The following is an 18,603-nucleotide window of genomic DNA, read 5'->3' on the forward strand; positions in this document are numbered from 1 at the left end:
CCTTCTGTCCTCTCCTTTCAGATTCCCCCTTCTCCAGCCCTGTATGTCTCATGAATCAATTTCGCAGCTTTTTACTTCCTTTTTCTCCCTACCCTTCCCTTTAAATCTATTCATCTTTTTTTTTCTCCAGTCCCGCTGAAGGGTCTCAGCCTGAAACATTGATTGTACTCTTTTCCACAGATGCTGCCTGGCCTGCTGAATCCCTCCAGCACTGCATTTGGTGTGTGTGGCTTGGATTTCCAGTATCTGCAGATTTTCTCATTTGTGTCTAGATAGGGTGAAATCTTATATTTTTTTCTCTATTAATTTAAACCTATATTCATTTCTATTCCTTTGAAATATTAACTTCTCATGACTTAACATACCTTATAATTCTCCTTCTGACATCATCTATTCCAAAGAAAATTTCCACAATCTATTTAGTCATTAGCTATTTTCCCCAGACTTTGTTACATTCTTGCAAGTCTCCTTGACATTTTTTTTTACAATTCAATCACATCTCTCCTGTAAAACATTGGTCAAAATTGGCCATAGTGCTTGAATTATGCTTCTCCATTCTTATATATCATGCCTTTGCAATTAAAGGAAAACATTAATATTCCTTATAAACTAATAGATTGACCAATCTACTGCTTTTAAGCTTCTGTGGAGTTAGTCCAAGGTCTTCTGCTCATCCACATCTCTCAGTTCAGTGTCTTCTTGTTTGTACCTTTGCTTCTTTCCAAATGTGTTACTTCACACAGATCTCCTTTCGTACCACTGATGACCATTTATGTGCTCCTGCACCTAAAGGTTTCATCCACATGGTGAGCTTCATGGCCAATTTTCAATGTCATTTTCAAACCTCCTTATCACACCACTTCTGCTTACATCTAGTATTAATGCATACTATAAAATTCAAGCAATCAAGTACTGACAATCTTTCAGTTGTTAAAAATAGCTGCCAACCTTTTGTTCCATACCACCAAGCTAATTTGGTCACTCTAAGTGCTTAGAATGTGCATTCACGATATTGCATTCAATTGAGATAAGGAATAGATTTATGTGATAGGTCAAAAAATACAAAGGCATGTTGATAATTTATCATCTGAATTATGGTGGAAAATATCTTAAAAGGTAGCACAAACACACGACTAGTTGGCTGAAATACCTGTTTTTGTAAACTTAAGGAATTCTGCAGATGCTAGAAGACCAGAGCAACACACACAAAATACTGGAGGAACTCAATAGGATTCCTCATGAAGGCCCTTAACCCAAAATGAGAACTGTTTATTCTTCTCCATACATGCTGCCTGACCTGCTGAGTTTCTCCAGTGCTTTGTGTGTTACATGTTTTTGTCTTGTGTTTTTTGTTATCTGCTGTAAATCATTAGTTAACATTAGTTAAAATAGTGAAAACATATTGGTTAAAATAAGATGAGTATATCTAAAACATCACATAACTTCTACTAGTCAAGTTTACTCAACGAACATAGATGAAATTACAAACTGAATAAGAACCACACTTCTAACCATTATGCTAAATTAAAATAACTCATCTTGTTAACAGTGAATCAGCTCTCTGCCTATCACTAAACAGTAACATGGAGAAAAAGGTCAATGGACACCATGCAGTGATCATGAATGATACACAAACTTTCACCCTTCTTGAAATGTTTAATGGCAGTTGACAGACCAACATCAGGTGCATCACCACCACCTACTGAGTTGGAGTGCGGAGCAAAGAAACAGGAAGCGTATCCACTATATTCCATCCCCATCCAAAAACAAGTCTAATGCTTTTTCAGAAAGTCAAAACCACACTTACAGTATATGCATTACAATGGCTGTGATATCTGTAATGTTGAATTAGGTTTGTGGGTCCAGCAAGTGAGACAGGAAATGCATTTAGTTTGAATAGGTATATTAATCATTTATTTACATACAGTAAAAATTTGACCAAACATTCATGTTCCCTGTTACAGACAATAAAAGCTGAATATTCAAACATATATAGTTAAATAGCATGCAGAGCATACCCTCCCCCCCAATGTGCATCTTTGTTAGAAACAAAGGAAGAAGAGAGCCAGCCCATTTCACGTGCTATTTTATATACCCAGGATGTTGGAACCTGGATACCCAACAGCCATCCAATGGAAAAAGCAGCTGCAGTTTCTAAACGAGCCAATCACAATGGAAGTGATTTTTTGACAATCAGAATAAGGCACACCCCCACAGGACAATATCCTAATAAACTTTCCATGTTAGACTGTGTCTGTCCCAAAAACCTCAATTTAGCAATTAGATGTTTTCTTTGCACCTCGAGGTATTGCATTCAAACAATATATGCTGCACCATTCATGACAAGTACACTCCCTGCAGGTGCCAGTATCATGCATATTAAATCTGAACAGGGAATGACTCAACCTAGTATGTCCAATCCATAAACATGCAAGGCTCCCGATGTGGCCTTCTATACATTGGCGAGACCCGACACAGACTGGGAGATCGTTTCGCTGCCCGCCAGAGAAAGCAGGGTCTCCCAGTGGCCACACATTTTAATTCCACGTCCCATTCCCATGCTGATATGTCTATCCACGGCCTCCTCTACTGTAATGATGAAGCCACACTCAGGTTGGAAGAACACCACCTTATATTCCGTCTGGGTAGCTTCCTACCTGATGGCATGAACATTGCCTTCTCAAACTTCCGCTAATGCCCCACCTCCCCCTCGTACCCCATCCGTTATTTATTTATATACACACATTCTTTCTCTCTCGCAAACACGAGGAATTCTGCAGATGCTGGAAATTCAAGCAACACACATCAAAGTTGCTGGTGAACGCAGCAGGCCAGGCAATATCGTCCTGACGAAGGGTCTCGGCCCGAAACGTCGACTGTACCTCTTCCTAGAGATGCTGCCTGGCCTGCTGCGCTCACCAGCAACTTTGATGTGTGTTGCTAGATTTTAACTCACCCATTTTCTGTACATACCCCAAGTACCTATGTGTATCACCTCCCAATACATTATCGAATTTTCTTTGCCCTTCTCACTACTTTTCTAACTACGGTCAACTTCAACCCATGTTCCGTAACCAAAACTACGAGCAAAGAAAACCTAGAACGTTCGACCCCATTCACGGCGATACCGGGCACCAACGCATGCGCCGCGGCTGAAGAGACGCGTGGAACCAGCGCATGCGCCGCGGCTGAAGAGACGCGTGGAACCAGCGCATGCGCTCTGGGATCTGGACGTACAGCTGACGGCGCTTGTGAGGTGCTGTGTTGGGGTTGATAAGTATTAGAAAAAAAAGGTGAGTTTAAAGGGGTATTCTTATAATGAGATCATACAGGGCCGTCGGCGAAGTGTTGTATAATGAGAAAAGTCTCCACCGAATTTCAGCGTTACAGTTTAGATCCTCTGACCGGGCTCATTTCCTGATGGCTAGTTTGGTATTTGCAGGTGAGGAGGCTCTCAGATATGGTAGGCCGAAACTGGAATGTTCTGCACTTTTTTTGGTTGTGTGTAATTATTTCTTGTAGCAATAGCTGTCAGATTCTGTGCACGTCTTTTACACTGTTATCTTCAAAAGTAACAGTGAGATTTAATGATTCAGTAGGGTTGATAGTGCATTTGTTGTACGTTGGCAGTTTCGCCGTTTCATTCAAGCGTATCGCAATAGATGTGTAACCATGAATGCATGAGAAAAAGAAAATGTTCCATTCTAGTGGAATCCGCTTTGAAAGATGAGCTATAGAAAATACCGTGGATATTAGAGATCCGAAAGAAACAATAGAAAATATTGAAAACATCTGTGATCTTTTATAATTGGATGGGATTGCTACACTTGATGAATTTCACATATTTGACATTTGGGAAGTAACAAAACTGTTTGTTGACCATTTCCAATACTCAGATTGTCCATCTTTGAAATAAACGATAGATTGAGGTAATGTAAAAAAATTAAAATGCTGTTACACAATGCTCCAAATCCATTGTATCTGAAGCAATTGAACCCAGATGCCAGAAATCTGAAATAAATCCGGCAAAATCTCCAGAGAGGGAAGCTGTTAATGTTTTATGTTGATGACTTATTCAGCACTGGAATAAGCTAAAAATTAAACCAGAACCAGCTTTATTATCACTGTCATAAATTACATGAAATGTGTTGTTTTGAAGCACCAGTACAGCACAAAGACATAAAATTACTATAAATTACAAAATAATTAGTGCAAAGAAAAAAATGGAATAATGAGGTAGCATTCATGGGCTGTTCAGAAATCCAGTGATAGAGGAGAAGAAGCTGTTGCTGAATTGTTGAATGCAGATCTTCAGACCCCTGTACCTCCTCCCTGGTGGTAGTAACGAGAAGACAAGATATATACCAGATGGTGAGGGTCCTCAATGATGAGTGCCATTTTCTTGAGGTGCTGCTTCATAAAGATGTCCTTGATAGTGGAGAGGGTTGTGCACATGTCAAGTCTATAATGCTCTGATGCCCCTTCTGATCCTGTGCATTGGAGCCTTCACGCTAGGCTGTGATGTAACCAGTCAGAATATTCTCCACTCTACATCTGTGGAAATTTACAGGAGGCTTTGATGATCTGTCGAAGTCCTAAATGGTGTAGTCAATAAACAGCAGCCTGACATACAGTAGTGCTAGAAAGTTTGTGAACATTGTAGAATTTTCTCTATTTCTGCATAAATATGACCTAAAATGTGATCAGATCTTCCCGTAAGTCCTAAAACTAGATAAAGAGAACCCAATTAAATAAATAACACAAAAACATTGTACTTGTTCATTTATTTGTTGAGAAATATGCAGAAATAGAGAAACTTCTACAGGGTTCACAAACTTTCTAGCACCACTGTAAGTATTACTATTGTCCAGGTGATCCAAGGACGAGTGGAGAACCTGTGAGATTACATCTGCTGTAAACCTATTGTTGCCAATAGGCTAATTGCAGTGGGTCCATGTCCTTGGTTAGGCAGGAGTTGATTCTAGCTATGACGAGCTTCTCAAAGCACTTCATTGCAGCAGATGTGAGTGCCGCTGGGCAATAGTCGTTGAGGCAGCTTACCCTGCACTGGTATGATTGGCACCTTTTTGAAGCAGGTGGGAACCTCTGACTGCAGCAGCAGGAGATTGAATATGTCCTTGAACACTCCTGCTGGTTGGTTGGGTCAGGTTTTCAGAGCCCTACCCAGGTACACCATCGTGGCTTGATGTCTTGTGAGGGTTTACCCTCTTGAAAGATGTTGTGACATCATCCTCTGAGACAGAGATCACAGTGTAAGTGGATGCTGCAGGGATTCGCATAGTTTTATTATACTTAAGGCATGCATAAGAGGCATTGAGCTGATTTCTGAATGAAGCATCACAGCCATTCATGATGTTATTTCGCTTTGTAAGAAGTAACGACCTGCAAACCCTGCCAGACTGATGTACATCCGGTTTAATCTCTAACCTCAATTGGAATTGGTTATTCACCCTTAAAATCACCTTCCGTAGGTCACACCTAGACTTGTATAGTTCTGGATCACCGGTCTTGAATGCCACAGATCTAGCCCTTAGTAGATAATGAAGTTGAACTTCACACAATATCCTAAGTCATAGTCATACTTTATTGATCCTGGGGGAAATTGGTTTTTGTTACAGTTGCACCATAAATAATAAATAGTAATAGAACCATAAATAGTTAAATAGTAATATGTAAATTATGCCAGTAAATTATGAAATAAGTCCAGGACCAGCCTATTGGCTCAGGGTGTCTGACCCTCCAAGGGAGGAGTTGTAAAGTTTGATGGCCACAGGTAGGAATGACTTCCTATGACGCTCTGTGCTGCATTTCGGTGGAATGAGTCTCTGGCTGAATGTACTCCTGTGCCCGCCCAGTACATTATGTAGTGGATGGGAGACATTGACCAAGATGGCATGCAACTTAGACAGCATCCTCTTTTTAGACACCACCGCGAGAGAGGCCAGTTCCATTCCCACAACATCACTGGCCTTACGAATGAAAGTGCAGTCTTACCAGTTTTTTTAAAACACTGTGCCCAATGAACTTTCAGTAGGATAGAATGAGAATGACCCACACCCATGATTGTTTTCTCTAGCCACAAAGTATCAGTTGGAAGTTAAATTGTGTACAGCATTTTATTTCCTGAAGACTGGTTCTCATTTTAGTTAATCCATAATTATGCTATGTACCACTGTTCACTCTCCAGATAATGGTCCCTAACATATGCTTTGGCAATTCAATCCTTCATCTAGTTGTTAAGTCTGGTTTTGTTCTCCTCAGAAGCAATGTACATCAGATCAATGTTTTTATTGTGAAAATTATTCCCTCAAATCCCTTCTAAACCTCCTATCCTGACAAGACTATAACCTTTGGTATAAATACCTTCACTATCTATCTTATCAAAGCTCCTCTATATCTTGCTTACCTAATTGAGGTTCTTCCTCAGCCTTCTCTACCTCAAGGAAAATAAACTTTGTTTTCATCTTTTCTCATAACTGAAATACTGCATCCCTGACAATATCCTGGTCAATTTCCTCTGTACTCCAGTGCAACTGCATTTTTCACACATAGTGGCATCTTGAACTTTATACAATACTCTAAGTGTAATCTAACCAGTGTTTTGTAAATTTGCAACTTGATGTTCCAACTTTCATTTTCAATGCTTTGACCTGTGGATGCAGGCCTGTCATATATCTTCCATCTCTCTATCTATCTGTATTACTACTTTTAGGGAATAATGGACTTTAACCCCAAAGTCTCTCTGCTTAACCATTTCTTATTGCCCTAACATTTAGTCTTTATGTCCTACGACTATTTGACTTCCCAAAATGCATCACCTTGTATTTATCAGGATTATATACCATCTGCCAATGTTCCATCCCACTTTCCGTGTGATCTACATCCATATGTACCCTTAGACAACCTCCCTTGCTGTCTACACCAACTTCATTGTCATCTTATAAATTATACTGACTTCATTCACATCCGAAGTCATTAATATATCAGAAACAACATGGATCCTAAAGCCAAACCCTGTGGTACACCATTAGTTACAGACTTCCAGTTAGATAAGCACCTTACCAGTCTTACCCTGGCTACTCTCTTGTTCCTGATATGCTTGTGTGATGTCATGGGATTCCCATTAACCTTACTTGCCAAGGATACTTCATGACTTTTTTTTTGCAATCCTGATTTATTTCCCAAGTCCTCTCCTTCACTATATTCTTTAAGACAATCCTTTGATTCTGTGTAAAAGCAACTACAATCAAAGGATTGTCTTAAGGAATACAGTGAGGGAGAGGACTTGGGAAATAAATTAGGATTGCAAAAAAACATCTATCTGAGGTAGCTGCTGCATGTCTACTTTTGCTAGGTCCTGTATGATGTTACTGAAATCCTAATACTACCAGTTCTCACAAAGTTGTCATCAACCTGGAATATTAACTCTGTTTCCGTCACTGTAGGTGCTGCCAGAAGTCTTAATTTAATTTCCAGATTTTCTGACTGATTAGAAATTTCCTCACTGATGAGTTATAGCATAATACTCTATCCTGGAGAAATTTAAATGCTTGTTATTTTCAAGGCTGAAATAGATTTTAATTTTTAAAGGTTGTCCAGAGGTAAGAGGATGGGGCAAGAAAATGGTCTTCAGATGAGGATCAGGCATGATCTTATCGAATGCCTGGAGGGCTGCCTGACTTACAATTCAAATTTTTTATTTTAAGCTTGTTATGAAACCCAGTTCATGTATGATATTAATTTGGACCAGCCATGATCTTATTGAAAGGAGGAGGAGTCTCAAGGAGAGAATTACCTCTGGTTTTATTTGGTCGGTTTGTATTTGCCTATTGCTTTTGAGCACTCTGTGTAGTTTGGAAAATAATTCATACTTTTTATAATAGGCATTTGCATCACCATTTCTTTATGGTACCCTTTCCTATAGTTGTTTATCTCTGGTTTTACAAAGGCTCAGTCTGTTTTATTCCCACCATCGCTTTGGGCTCTTGTCTGAATCAAAGTACTGTATGATGTGATTACATTATATTGGTGAATGTAGAATGTTGAGCTGATTACTTGTTTCTTTTTCGCATTGTGATAGCAACTTATTTTAAGCTGTTTTGATTAACATTTATAAAATGCTGGACACTTCTGAGGTGAAATGGTGAGTTACATTTTGCGGAGTTCCTTTGCAAAGAAACAAGTGAAAAACACAATATGCTGGAAATACCAGACAGTTCAAACAGCATCTAAGGAGCAAAGAAAAGAGTTAACATTTCAGGATGGACAAATTCCCTACTTGTTTGTTGATGTAGCTATTTAACTCTGCAGAGAGTCAACCCCTATAGGGCAGCTGGGCCAGGCAGCATCCCAGGCCAAGTACTCAATACCAGCTTACTGATGTCTTCACAGACATCTTCATCACTTCACTCATCCAGGCTGCTGTCCCTTCTTGCTTCAAAACAACCATGATCACCCCTGTACCAAAGAATTCTATACCTTCAGAATGAAATGACTACCGTCTGGTGGCTCTATCATGAATCATCATGAGGTGTTTTTAATGACTGGTAATGGCACATATCAAAAACTTCAATCCTGCCACATTAGACAATCACCAATATAGCACCTGTCACTCAACTGGCCCTGACAGACACAGAAAATAAGGACAATTATGTCAGAATGCTGTTTCTGGATTTCGTTTTGGCATTCAAAACTATTGTTTCACAGGCCTTGGTGAACAAACTCCTATTCCTTGGTCTAAATATACCACTTGCAACTGGGTGTTGAACTTCCTAACCAACAGACTTCAGATGGTCAGGATGCATAATCGCTCCTCCCTCTGCATCAACCTCAACATGGGTGACCCCCAGATCTATCTGTTGAGTGTATTGCTGTACACCCACTCACACATGACTGTATGGCCAAACACCCAAGTAATCACATTGTCAAGTTCACCGATGACAGTGGTCGGACTCATCGCCAATGGTCCATAGGGAGGAGGTGGAAGAGTTTAAGGCTTGGTGCCAGGAAAATAACCTCTTCCTCAATGTCAACATTACAAAAGAAATGGTTATCGACTTCAGGAGAACTCACACCACTCCATCCTTCTTTACATTGGTGGCACAGCCGTGGAAATTTCAAGCAGTTTCAGACTCCTGGGAGTGCACATCTCACACTTATGGCCCCAGAGCACATGCCACAGAATCAGGAAAGCTCACCAACACCTCTACTTTCTGAAGAGGCTGAAGGGAGCTGAACTATGCACATCTATACTCATGGCAGTCTACAGATACACAGCAGAGAGCATCCTAACATGCTGCGTCACTGTATGGTATGGAAACTGCACTGTGGTGGGCAGAAATGCACTACAACGGGAAGACAAAATTGCTCAACGTATCACCGACTCCAACCTACCCGCCATCTGGGATATATATATATGGAAATATATGGAAAGGAGCCAGTAACATCATGAAGGATTCTGCCCACCCTGCTGATGGACAGTTTGTCCCACTCCCAAAAGGGAGAAGGCTATGTAGCATCCACGCCAAGACCATCAGACTCAAAAACAGTTACTTTCCCCAAGTAGTAAGGCTGATCCACACGTCTACCCACTAACCCACTCCTCCACACATCCCCATCATCACTACTTGATCATTTCCTGTCAGTCACCTTCTGTACAGACACTCCTGTGCTTAGCATTATTTCGTGGACATAACATCAATCCATGTAGGCAAGCTATCTTATTTATTTATACAGTGGCATGCAAAAGTTTGGGCACTCCCTGGTCAAAATTTCTGTTACTGTGAATAGTTAAGTGAGTAGAAGATGAACTGTTCTCCAAAAGTCATAAAGTTAAAAATGAAACATTCTTTTCAACATTTTAAACAAGATTAGTGTATTATTTTTGTTTTGTACAATTTTAGAGTGAAAAAAAGGAAAGGAGCACTGTGCAAAAGTTTGGGCACCCCAAGAGATTTGAGCTCTCAGATAACTTTTACCAAGGTCTCAGACCTTAATTAGCTTGTTAGGGCTATGGCTTGTTTACAGTCATTGTTAGGAAAGGACAGGTGATGCAAATTTCAAAGCTTTATAAATACCCTGACTCCTCAAACCTTGTCCCAACAATCAGCAGCCATGGGCTCCTCTAAGCAGCTGCCTAGGACTCTGAAAATTAAAATAAATAATGCCCACAAAGCAGGAGAAGGCTATAAGAAGATAGCAAAGCGTTTTTAAGTAGCTGTTTCCTTAGTTTGTAATGTAATTAAGAAATGGCAGTTAACAGGAACGGTGGAGGTCAAGTTGAAGTCTGGAAGACCAAGAAAACTTTCCCAGAGAACTGCTCGTAGGATTGCTAGAAAGGCAAATCAAAACCCCTGTTTGAATGCAAAAGACCTTCAGGAAGATTTAGCAGACTCTGGAGTGGTGGTGCACTGTTCTACTGTGCAGCGACACCTGCATAAATATGACCTTCATGGAAGAGTCATCAGATGAAAACCTTTCCTGCGTCCTCACCACAAAATTCAGCGTCAGAAGTTTGCCAAGGAACACCTAAACAAGCCTGATGCATTTTGAAACAAGTCCTGTGGACTGATGAAATTAAAATAGAACTTTTTGGCTGCAATGAGCAAAGGTATGTTTGGAGAAAAAAGGGTGCAGAATTTCATGAAAAGAACACCTCTCCAACTGTTAAGCACGGGGGTGGATCGATCATGCTTTGGGCTTGTGTTGTAGCCAGTCGCATGGGGAACATTTCACTGGTAGAAGGAACAATTAAATACCAGCAATTTCTGGAAGTAAACATCACACCATCTGTAAAAAAGCTGAAGATGAAAAGAGGATGGTTTCTACAACAGGATAATGATCCTAAACACACCTTAAAATCCACAATGGACTACCTCAAGAGGTGCAAGCTGAAGGTTTAGCCATGGCCCTAACAGTCCCCCAATCTAAACATCATCGAAAATCTGTGCATAGACCTCAAAAAAGCAGTGTATGCAAGACCGCCCAAGAATCTCACAGAACTAGAAGCTTTTTGCAAGGAAGAATGGGCGAAAATCCCCCAAACAAGAATTGAAAGGCTCTTAGCTGGCTACAAAAAGCCTTTACAAGCTGTGATACTTGCCAAAGTGGGTGTTACTAAGTACTGACCATGTAGGGTGCCCAAACATTTGCTTCGGGCCCTTTTCCTTTTTTGTTATTTTGGAACTGTAAAAGATGGAAATAAAAAGGTAATCTTGCTTAAAATATTAAAAAAATGTGTCATCTTTAACTTTATGCCTTTTGGAAATCAGGTCATCTTTTACTTGCTTAGCTATTCACAGTAACAGAAATTTGACAGGGGTGCCCAAACATTTGCATGCCATTGTATATATATTTTCTTAATTATTGCATTCTTTATCTTTTTGTGCTTTTTTTGTTCTTCATCATATCTGGAGTAAAAATTAGTTTTTTCTTTGCACTTGTGTACAGCCAATGATATTTAACAATCTTGAATCTTGAATGGCATCACTCCACTTTAGAAATAATTTTGGAGTCACATAGAAACATAGAAAATAGGTGCAGGAGTAGGCCATTCAGCCCTTTGAGACCGCACCACCATTCAGTATGATCATGGCTGATCATCCAACTCAGAACCCTGTACCAGCCTTCCCTCCATACCCCCTGATCCCTTTAGCCACAAGGGCCACATCTAACTCCCTCTTAAATATAGCCAATGAACTGGCCTCAACTGTTTCCTGTGGCAGAGAATTCCACAGATTCACCACTCTCTGTGTGAAGACATTTTTTCCTAATCTCAGTCCTAAAAGGCTTCCCCTTTATCCTCAAACTGTGACCCCTCGTTCTGGACTTCTGCAACATCGGGAACAATCTTCCTGCATCTAGCCTGTCCAATCCCTTTAGGATTTTATACATTTCAATAAGATCCCCCCTCAATCTTCTAAATTCCAACGAGTATAAGCCTAGTTGATCCAGTCTTTCATCATATGAAAGTCCTGCCATCCCAGGAATCAATCTGGTGAACCTTCTTTGTACTCCCTCTACGACAAGGATGTCTTTCCTCAGATTAGGGGACCAAAACTGCACACAATACTCCTGGTGTGGTCTCACCAAGGCCTTGTACAACTGCAGTAGTACCTCCCTGCTCCTGTACGTGAATCCTTTTGCTATGAATGCCAGCATACCATTCACCTTTTTCATCGCCTGCTGTATCTGCATGCCCACTTTCAATGACTGGTGTATAATGACACCCAGGTCTCGTTGCACCTCCCCTTTTCCTAATTGGCCACCATTCAGATAATAATCTGTTTTCCTGTTTTTGCCACCAAAGTGGATAACCTCACATTTATCCACATTAAATTGCATCTGCCATGAATTTGCCCACTCACCTAACCTATCCAAGTCACCCTGCATCCTCTTAGCATCCTCCTCACAGCTAACACAGCCGCCCAGCTTCGTGTCATCCGCAAACTTGGAGATGCTGCATTTAATTCCCTCAACTAAGTCATTAATATATATTGTAAACAACTGGGGTCCCAGCACTGAGCCTTGTGGTACCCCACTAGTCACTGCCTGCCATTCTGAAAAGGTCCCATTTATTCCCACTCTTTGCTTCCTGTCTGCCAACCAATTCTCTGTCCACATCAATACCTTGCCCCCAATACTGTGTGCTTTAAGTTTGCACACTAATCTCCTGTGTGGGACCTTGTCAAAAGCCTTTTGAAAATCCAAATATACCACATGCACTAGTTCTCCCCTATCCACTCTACTAGTTACATCCTCAAAAAATTCTATGAGATTTGTCAGACATGATTTTCCTTTCACAAATCCATGCTGACTTTGTCTGATGATTTCACTGCCTTCCAAATGTGCTGTTATCACATCTTTGATAACTGACTCTAACATTTTCCCCACCACCGATGTAAGGCTAACCGGTCTATAAATCCCCAGTTTCTCTCTCCCTCCTTTTTTAAAAAGGGGGGTTACATTAGCCACCCTCCAATCCTCAGGAACTAGTCCAGAATCTAAAGAGTTTTGAAAAATTATCACTAATGCATCCACTATTTCTTGGGGTACTTCCTTAAGCACTCTGGGATGCAGACCATCTGGCCCTGGGGATTTATCTGCCTTTAATCCCTTCAATTTACCTAACACCACTTCCCTACTAACATGTATTTCCCTCAGTTCCTCCATCTCACTGGACCCTCTGTCCCCTACTATTTCCGGAAGATTATTTATGTCCTCCTTAGTGAAGACAGAACCAAAGTAGTTATTCAATTGATCTGCCTTGTCCTTGCTCCCCATAATCAATTCACCTGTTTCTGTCTGTAGGGGACCTACATCTGTCTTAACCAATCTTTTTCTTTTCACATATCTATAAAAGCTTTTACAGTCAGTTTTTATGTTCCCTGCCCATTTTCTTTCATAATCTTTTTCCCCCTTCCTAATTAAGCCCTTTGTCCTCCTCTGCTGGACTCTGAATTTCTCCCAGTCCTCAGGTGAGCCACTTTTTCTGGCTAATTTGTATGCTTCTTCTTTGGAATTGATACTATCCCTAATTTTCCTTGTCAGCCACGGGTGCACTACCTTCCTTGATTTATTCTTTTGCCAAACTGGGATGAACAATTGTTGTAGTTCATCCATGCGATGTTTAAATGCTTCCCATTGCATATCCACCGTCAACCCTGTAAGTGTCAGTTACCAGTCTATCTTAGCTAATTCATGTCTCATACCTTCAAAGTTACCCTTCTTTAAGTTCAGAACCTTTGTTTCTGAATTAACTATGTCACTCTCCATCTTAATGAAGAATTCCACCATATTATGGTCACTCTTACCCAAGGGGCCTTTCACGACAAGATTGCTAATTAACCCTTCCTCATTGCTCAATACACAGTCTAGAATAGCCTGCTCTCTAGTTGGTTCCTCAACATGTTGGTTCAAAAAACCATCCCGCATACATTCCAAGAAATCCTCTTCCTCAGCACCCTTACCAATTTGGTTCACCCAATCTATATGTAGATTGAAGTCACCCATTATAACTGCTGTTCCTTTATTGCACACATTCCTAATTTCCTGTTTAATACCATCCCCAACCTCACTACTACTGTTAGGTGGCCTGTACACAACTCCCACCAGCGCTTTCTGCCACTTAGTGTTATGCAGCTCTACCCATATCGATTCCACATCCTCCCGGCTAATATCCTTCCTTTCTATTGCGTTAATCTCCTCTCTAACCAGCAATGCTACCCTACCTCCTTTTCTTTCATGTCTATCCCTCCTGAATATTGAATATCCCTGAATGTTGAGCTCCCATCCTTGGTCACCCTGGAGCCATGTCTCTGTGATCCCAACTATATCTTATTCATTAATAACAATCTGCACTTTTAATTCATCCACTTTGTTACGAATGCTCTTTGCATTGACACACAAAGCCTTCAGGCTCGCTTTTACAACACCCTTAGCCCTTATACAATTATGTTGAAAAGTGAGCCTTTTTGATTTTTGCCCTGGATTTGCTGGCCTGCCACTTTTACTTTTCACCTTACTACTTTTTGCTTCTACCCTCATTTTACACCCCTCTGTCTCTGCACTGTTTCCCACCCCCCAACCATTCTAGTTTAAAGTCACCTCAGTAGCCCTCGCAAATCTCCCCGCCAGGATATTGATCCCCCTAGGATTCAAGTGTACCCATCCTTTTTGTACAGGTCACATCTGCGCCAAAAGAGGTCCCAATGATCCAAAAACTGCCCCCTGCTCCAATCCCTCAGCCACGCATTTATCCTCCACCTCATTGCATTCCTACTCTCACTGTCGCGTGGCACAGGTAGTAATCTCGAGATTACTACCTTTGCGGTCCTTTTTCTCAACTCCCTTCCGAACTCCCTATATTCTCCTTTCAGGACCTCTTCCCTTTTCCTACCTATGTCATTGGTACCTATATGTACCACGACCTCTGGCTCCTCACCCTCCCACTTCAGGATATCTTGGACACAATCAGAAATATCCCAGACCCTGGCACCAGGGAGGCAAACTACCATCCGGGTCTCTGGACTGCGTCCATAGAATCACCTATCTGACCCCCTTACTATCGAGTCCCCTATTACAACTGCCCTCCTCTTTCTTTCCCTACCCTTCTGAGCTACAGGGCCGGACTCTGTGCCGGAGGCACGGCCACTGTCCCCCCCACCCCCAACAGTACTCAAACAGGAGTACCTATTGTCAAGGGGCACAGCCACTGGGGTACTCTCTATTACCTGACTCTCCCCCTTCCCCCTCCTAACCGTGACCCACTTGTCTGCCTCCCGTGGCCCCGGTGTGACCACCTGCCTGTAACTCCTCTCTATCAGCTCCTCACTCTCCCTGACCAGACGAAGGTCATGGAGCTGCAGCTCCAGTTCCCTAACGCAGTCCCTTGGGAGCTGCATCTCGGTGCACCTGGCGCAGATGTGGACGTCCGGGAGGCTTGGAGACTCCAGGGCCTCCCACATCCGGCACCGAGAGCAACAAACTGCCCTCACACTCATACTGCCCCTCTCCTCAAATAACAACAAAAAATGAATACCAAACCTTGCTCGCCTCTCCCGTTTCCGCCTAAGCCCGTTGAGCCAAAACCCTTAAGCCTTCACTCTGCTCCCAGGTCACTCCGCTGCCCGCAAACTACACTACCCGCTGTATGAGGCTCTGTTCCTTTTAAATCTTCCGCACTTCACTGCCCAATGTCACGCGCCTGCGCAGTCCCACCTCTCTGAACGCCGATGGAAAAAAAACCGAAAAATTCAAAAGTGCCTTCCTGCGCACTCCTGCTCCGATTCTCAGACTTCCTTCTTCTAATATCATTGTCAAATATCATTGGCTGGCATTAATGTTTGTATTAACTCTTGGACATCTGTAGATGCTGTCAAATGTGGAGGTTTGCTGATTGATCGTGGTGCTTTATTTGTCACTGTTACCCCATTGGATTCTCTATTTCTGTGTGGTCTGGCATTATGCTGGGAAATTGTCATTCATTTCTAATGGCTGCTCAAATGTAGTATAAGATGTGAAAGTGCATTATTCTAACTGTGATTATTGGCTTTCAGATTAACATGCAAAAGAGGAGGGAAATAATTTTTAATTAGTTTAATATCTTACATTATTTTTCAGTGCTTTTAATGTTTACTTTATGTAATAATTTACTTGTAATAGTTTTTAAATGTTTCCAAATGTTGGTTTTAAAAATCATCACGATCCTTGATAGATGCAAGGCAAAGCACTGCCTATAACTTTCCTTTCAAAACACGTCAAGAGGTTGGGGTCTTTTACAGTTGAGCCAGATATCTGATCGCTCATGTGATCTAGTTATTTATTTATTGATGTACAACACAGAATAGACCTTTCCAGCCATTTGAGCCATGCTGCTCAGTAATCCCCCGATTTAATCCTAGCCCAATCATGGGACAATTTACAATAACCAATTAACCTTCCAACCAGTACATCTTTGAACTATGGGAGGAAATTGGAGCACCCTGAGGAACCCCACGCAGTCATGGTGAGAACGTACATATTCCTCACAGGCAGTGGTGGGGATTGACCACGGGTCGCTGGTACTGTAAAGCTTTGTGCTAACCACTATGTTGCCATACCACCCTCTCTGATTTGAGGCCCATTAAGATTGTCCCTCACACCCAGTCCAAAAGTAGGTAAGCATGGGAAGTACTGGAGTGGCTGGCCGGGCTGAGCACAATCCGATAATTGGTGTATGGTAAACACCTATAATGAAATTTCATGTTTTCTTGCTTACCATTGAAGGTTTGGTACCCATTAAGGCTTTGAAATCATGTCTTAATTAGCTAATAATTTAATTATTAATCCTGTCCCAAAACCAAGGAAACTAGGTCATCTATTAGCTTTTTGCTGAAGAATGCAGATATTTCTGTGGTACAGGCAAAAGCAGGCGCTTTGACAGCCAAACAAATTGCTTCTCCAACTATCCGCCTAGTTATTCCAGGATATGATTCAATTGACAAAGCTTAAATCTTTAAAAAGTATACTCAAAAGGGAGTGACCAAGTGCAAAAGATAATGAAAGATGGTTATGGAATCATGTTCATATCTGTCTTTGGAAAAAATGGCAGAAAATTATCCTGATTAATGTAGCAACAATCTCAATGTGTTCTGCAGTGCTACTTTCATCCTTTTAGAAAAATTATAGCAACCTTGCCTCAGAATTCAGTCTGCAACTGGATCTTTTCTTTCTTTAGTTGAAACAAAACTGCAAGTTCTCTTAATCCCATGAGTGGATCAGGCTCTTAATAGTGGTGTTTATGATTTCCACTTTCTCACTCATCTTACTAGATCAGCCATGCAAAGTTGTGGGGGTGAGATAAGATCTGAATCTAATAATAATAAGTACTTTATTGATTCTGAGTGGGAAATTATTTTGTTATAGCAGCAACATTTAAAAACACACTTAGCAATAATAATATTAACTAATAATAAAGTACAGAATAATAATTTACCAATATACAATAATAATGTACAAAATAATAAAACAAAGACTATTGTAATATGAACAAACAACAGTCCTTACTGTAAGCCCCAAACAGTCAACACTTCACCTGTGAGTCGGCTGGGGTGATATACTGCGTTCGGTGCTCCCGATGTGGCCTTTTATATATTGGCGAGACCCGACGCAGACTGGGAGACCGCTTTGCTGAACACCTATGCTCTGTCCGCCAGAGAAAGCAGGATCTCCCAGTGGCCACACAGTTTAATTCCACATCCCATTCCCATTCTGACATGTCTATCCACGGCCTCCTCTACTGTAAAGATGAAGCCACACTCAGGTTGGAGGAACAACACCTTATATTCCGTCTGGGTAGCCTCCAACTTGATGGCATGAACATCGACTTCTCTAACTTCCGCTAATGCCCCACCTCCCCCTCGTACCCCATCTGTTACTTATTTTTATACACACATTCTTTCTCTCACTGTCCTTTTTCTCCCTCTGTCCCTCTGAATATACCCCTTGCCCATCCTCTGGGCCCCCCCCACCCTTGTCTTTCTTCTCGGACCTCCTGTCCCATGATCCTCTCGTATCCCTTTTGCCTATCACCTGTCCAGCTCTTGGCTCCATCCCTCCCCCTCCTGTCTTCTCCTATCATTTTGGATCTCCCCCTCCCCCTCCAACTTTCAAATCCCTTACTCACTCTTCCTTCAGTTAGTCCCGATGAAGGGTCTCGGCCTGAAACGTCGACTGCACCTCTTCCTAGAGATGCTGCCTGGCCTGCTGCGTTCACCAGCAACTTTTATGTGTGTTGCTATTGTACTATGATGTGTGTTCTCCTGTCGGAGAGAGATGAACTGTTGTATATGCTTAATGCCAAAGAACAAAGATATGCATTCTTAATATTGGCTTTGATTATATAAAAATATTATTTCTTTTTTATCTTTGTCTGCTCAGCCATTCAACCTATGGAATTAAGTTTTTCCTTTGCTGTCCATATTTCTATCCCTACCCCAGTAACGGGACACTCGAAGTTACAGTCTAGTTTGATTGCCTGCACATTACTTCTCATTTTCTGTCATCTAAGCAGAAAATATTAACTCTCTATGATTTTCTGTTGCA

At 41.4% G+C, this 18,603-nt stretch overlaps 1 protein-coding gene across 2 annotated transcripts in view; it reads left to right on the forward strand.

The window, feature by feature from the left end:
• Window positions 1-3,201: 3,201 nt before the first annotated feature.
• The window catches only part of LOC140188304 (small glutamine-rich tetratricopeptide repeat-containing protein alpha-like), a 64,268-nt gene continuing 48,866 nt past the window's right edge, over window positions 3,202-18,603 (forward strand). For both annotated transcript variants that reach the window (XM_072244415.1, XM_072244414.1), the window contains exon 1: window positions 3,202-3,293. The gene's annotated coding sequence lies outside the window, so the exon portion shown is untranslated. The remainder of the gene's footprint in view (window positions 3,294-18,603) is intronic.

The sequence above is a fragment of the Mobula birostris genome, chromosome 26 (genome assembly GCF_030028105.1).
Source record: "Mobula birostris isolate sMobBir1 chromosome 26, sMobBir1.hap1, whole genome shotgun sequence".
Lineage (NCBI taxonomy): Eukaryota > Metazoa > Chordata > Chondrichthyes > Myliobatiformes > Myliobatidae > Mobula > Mobula birostris.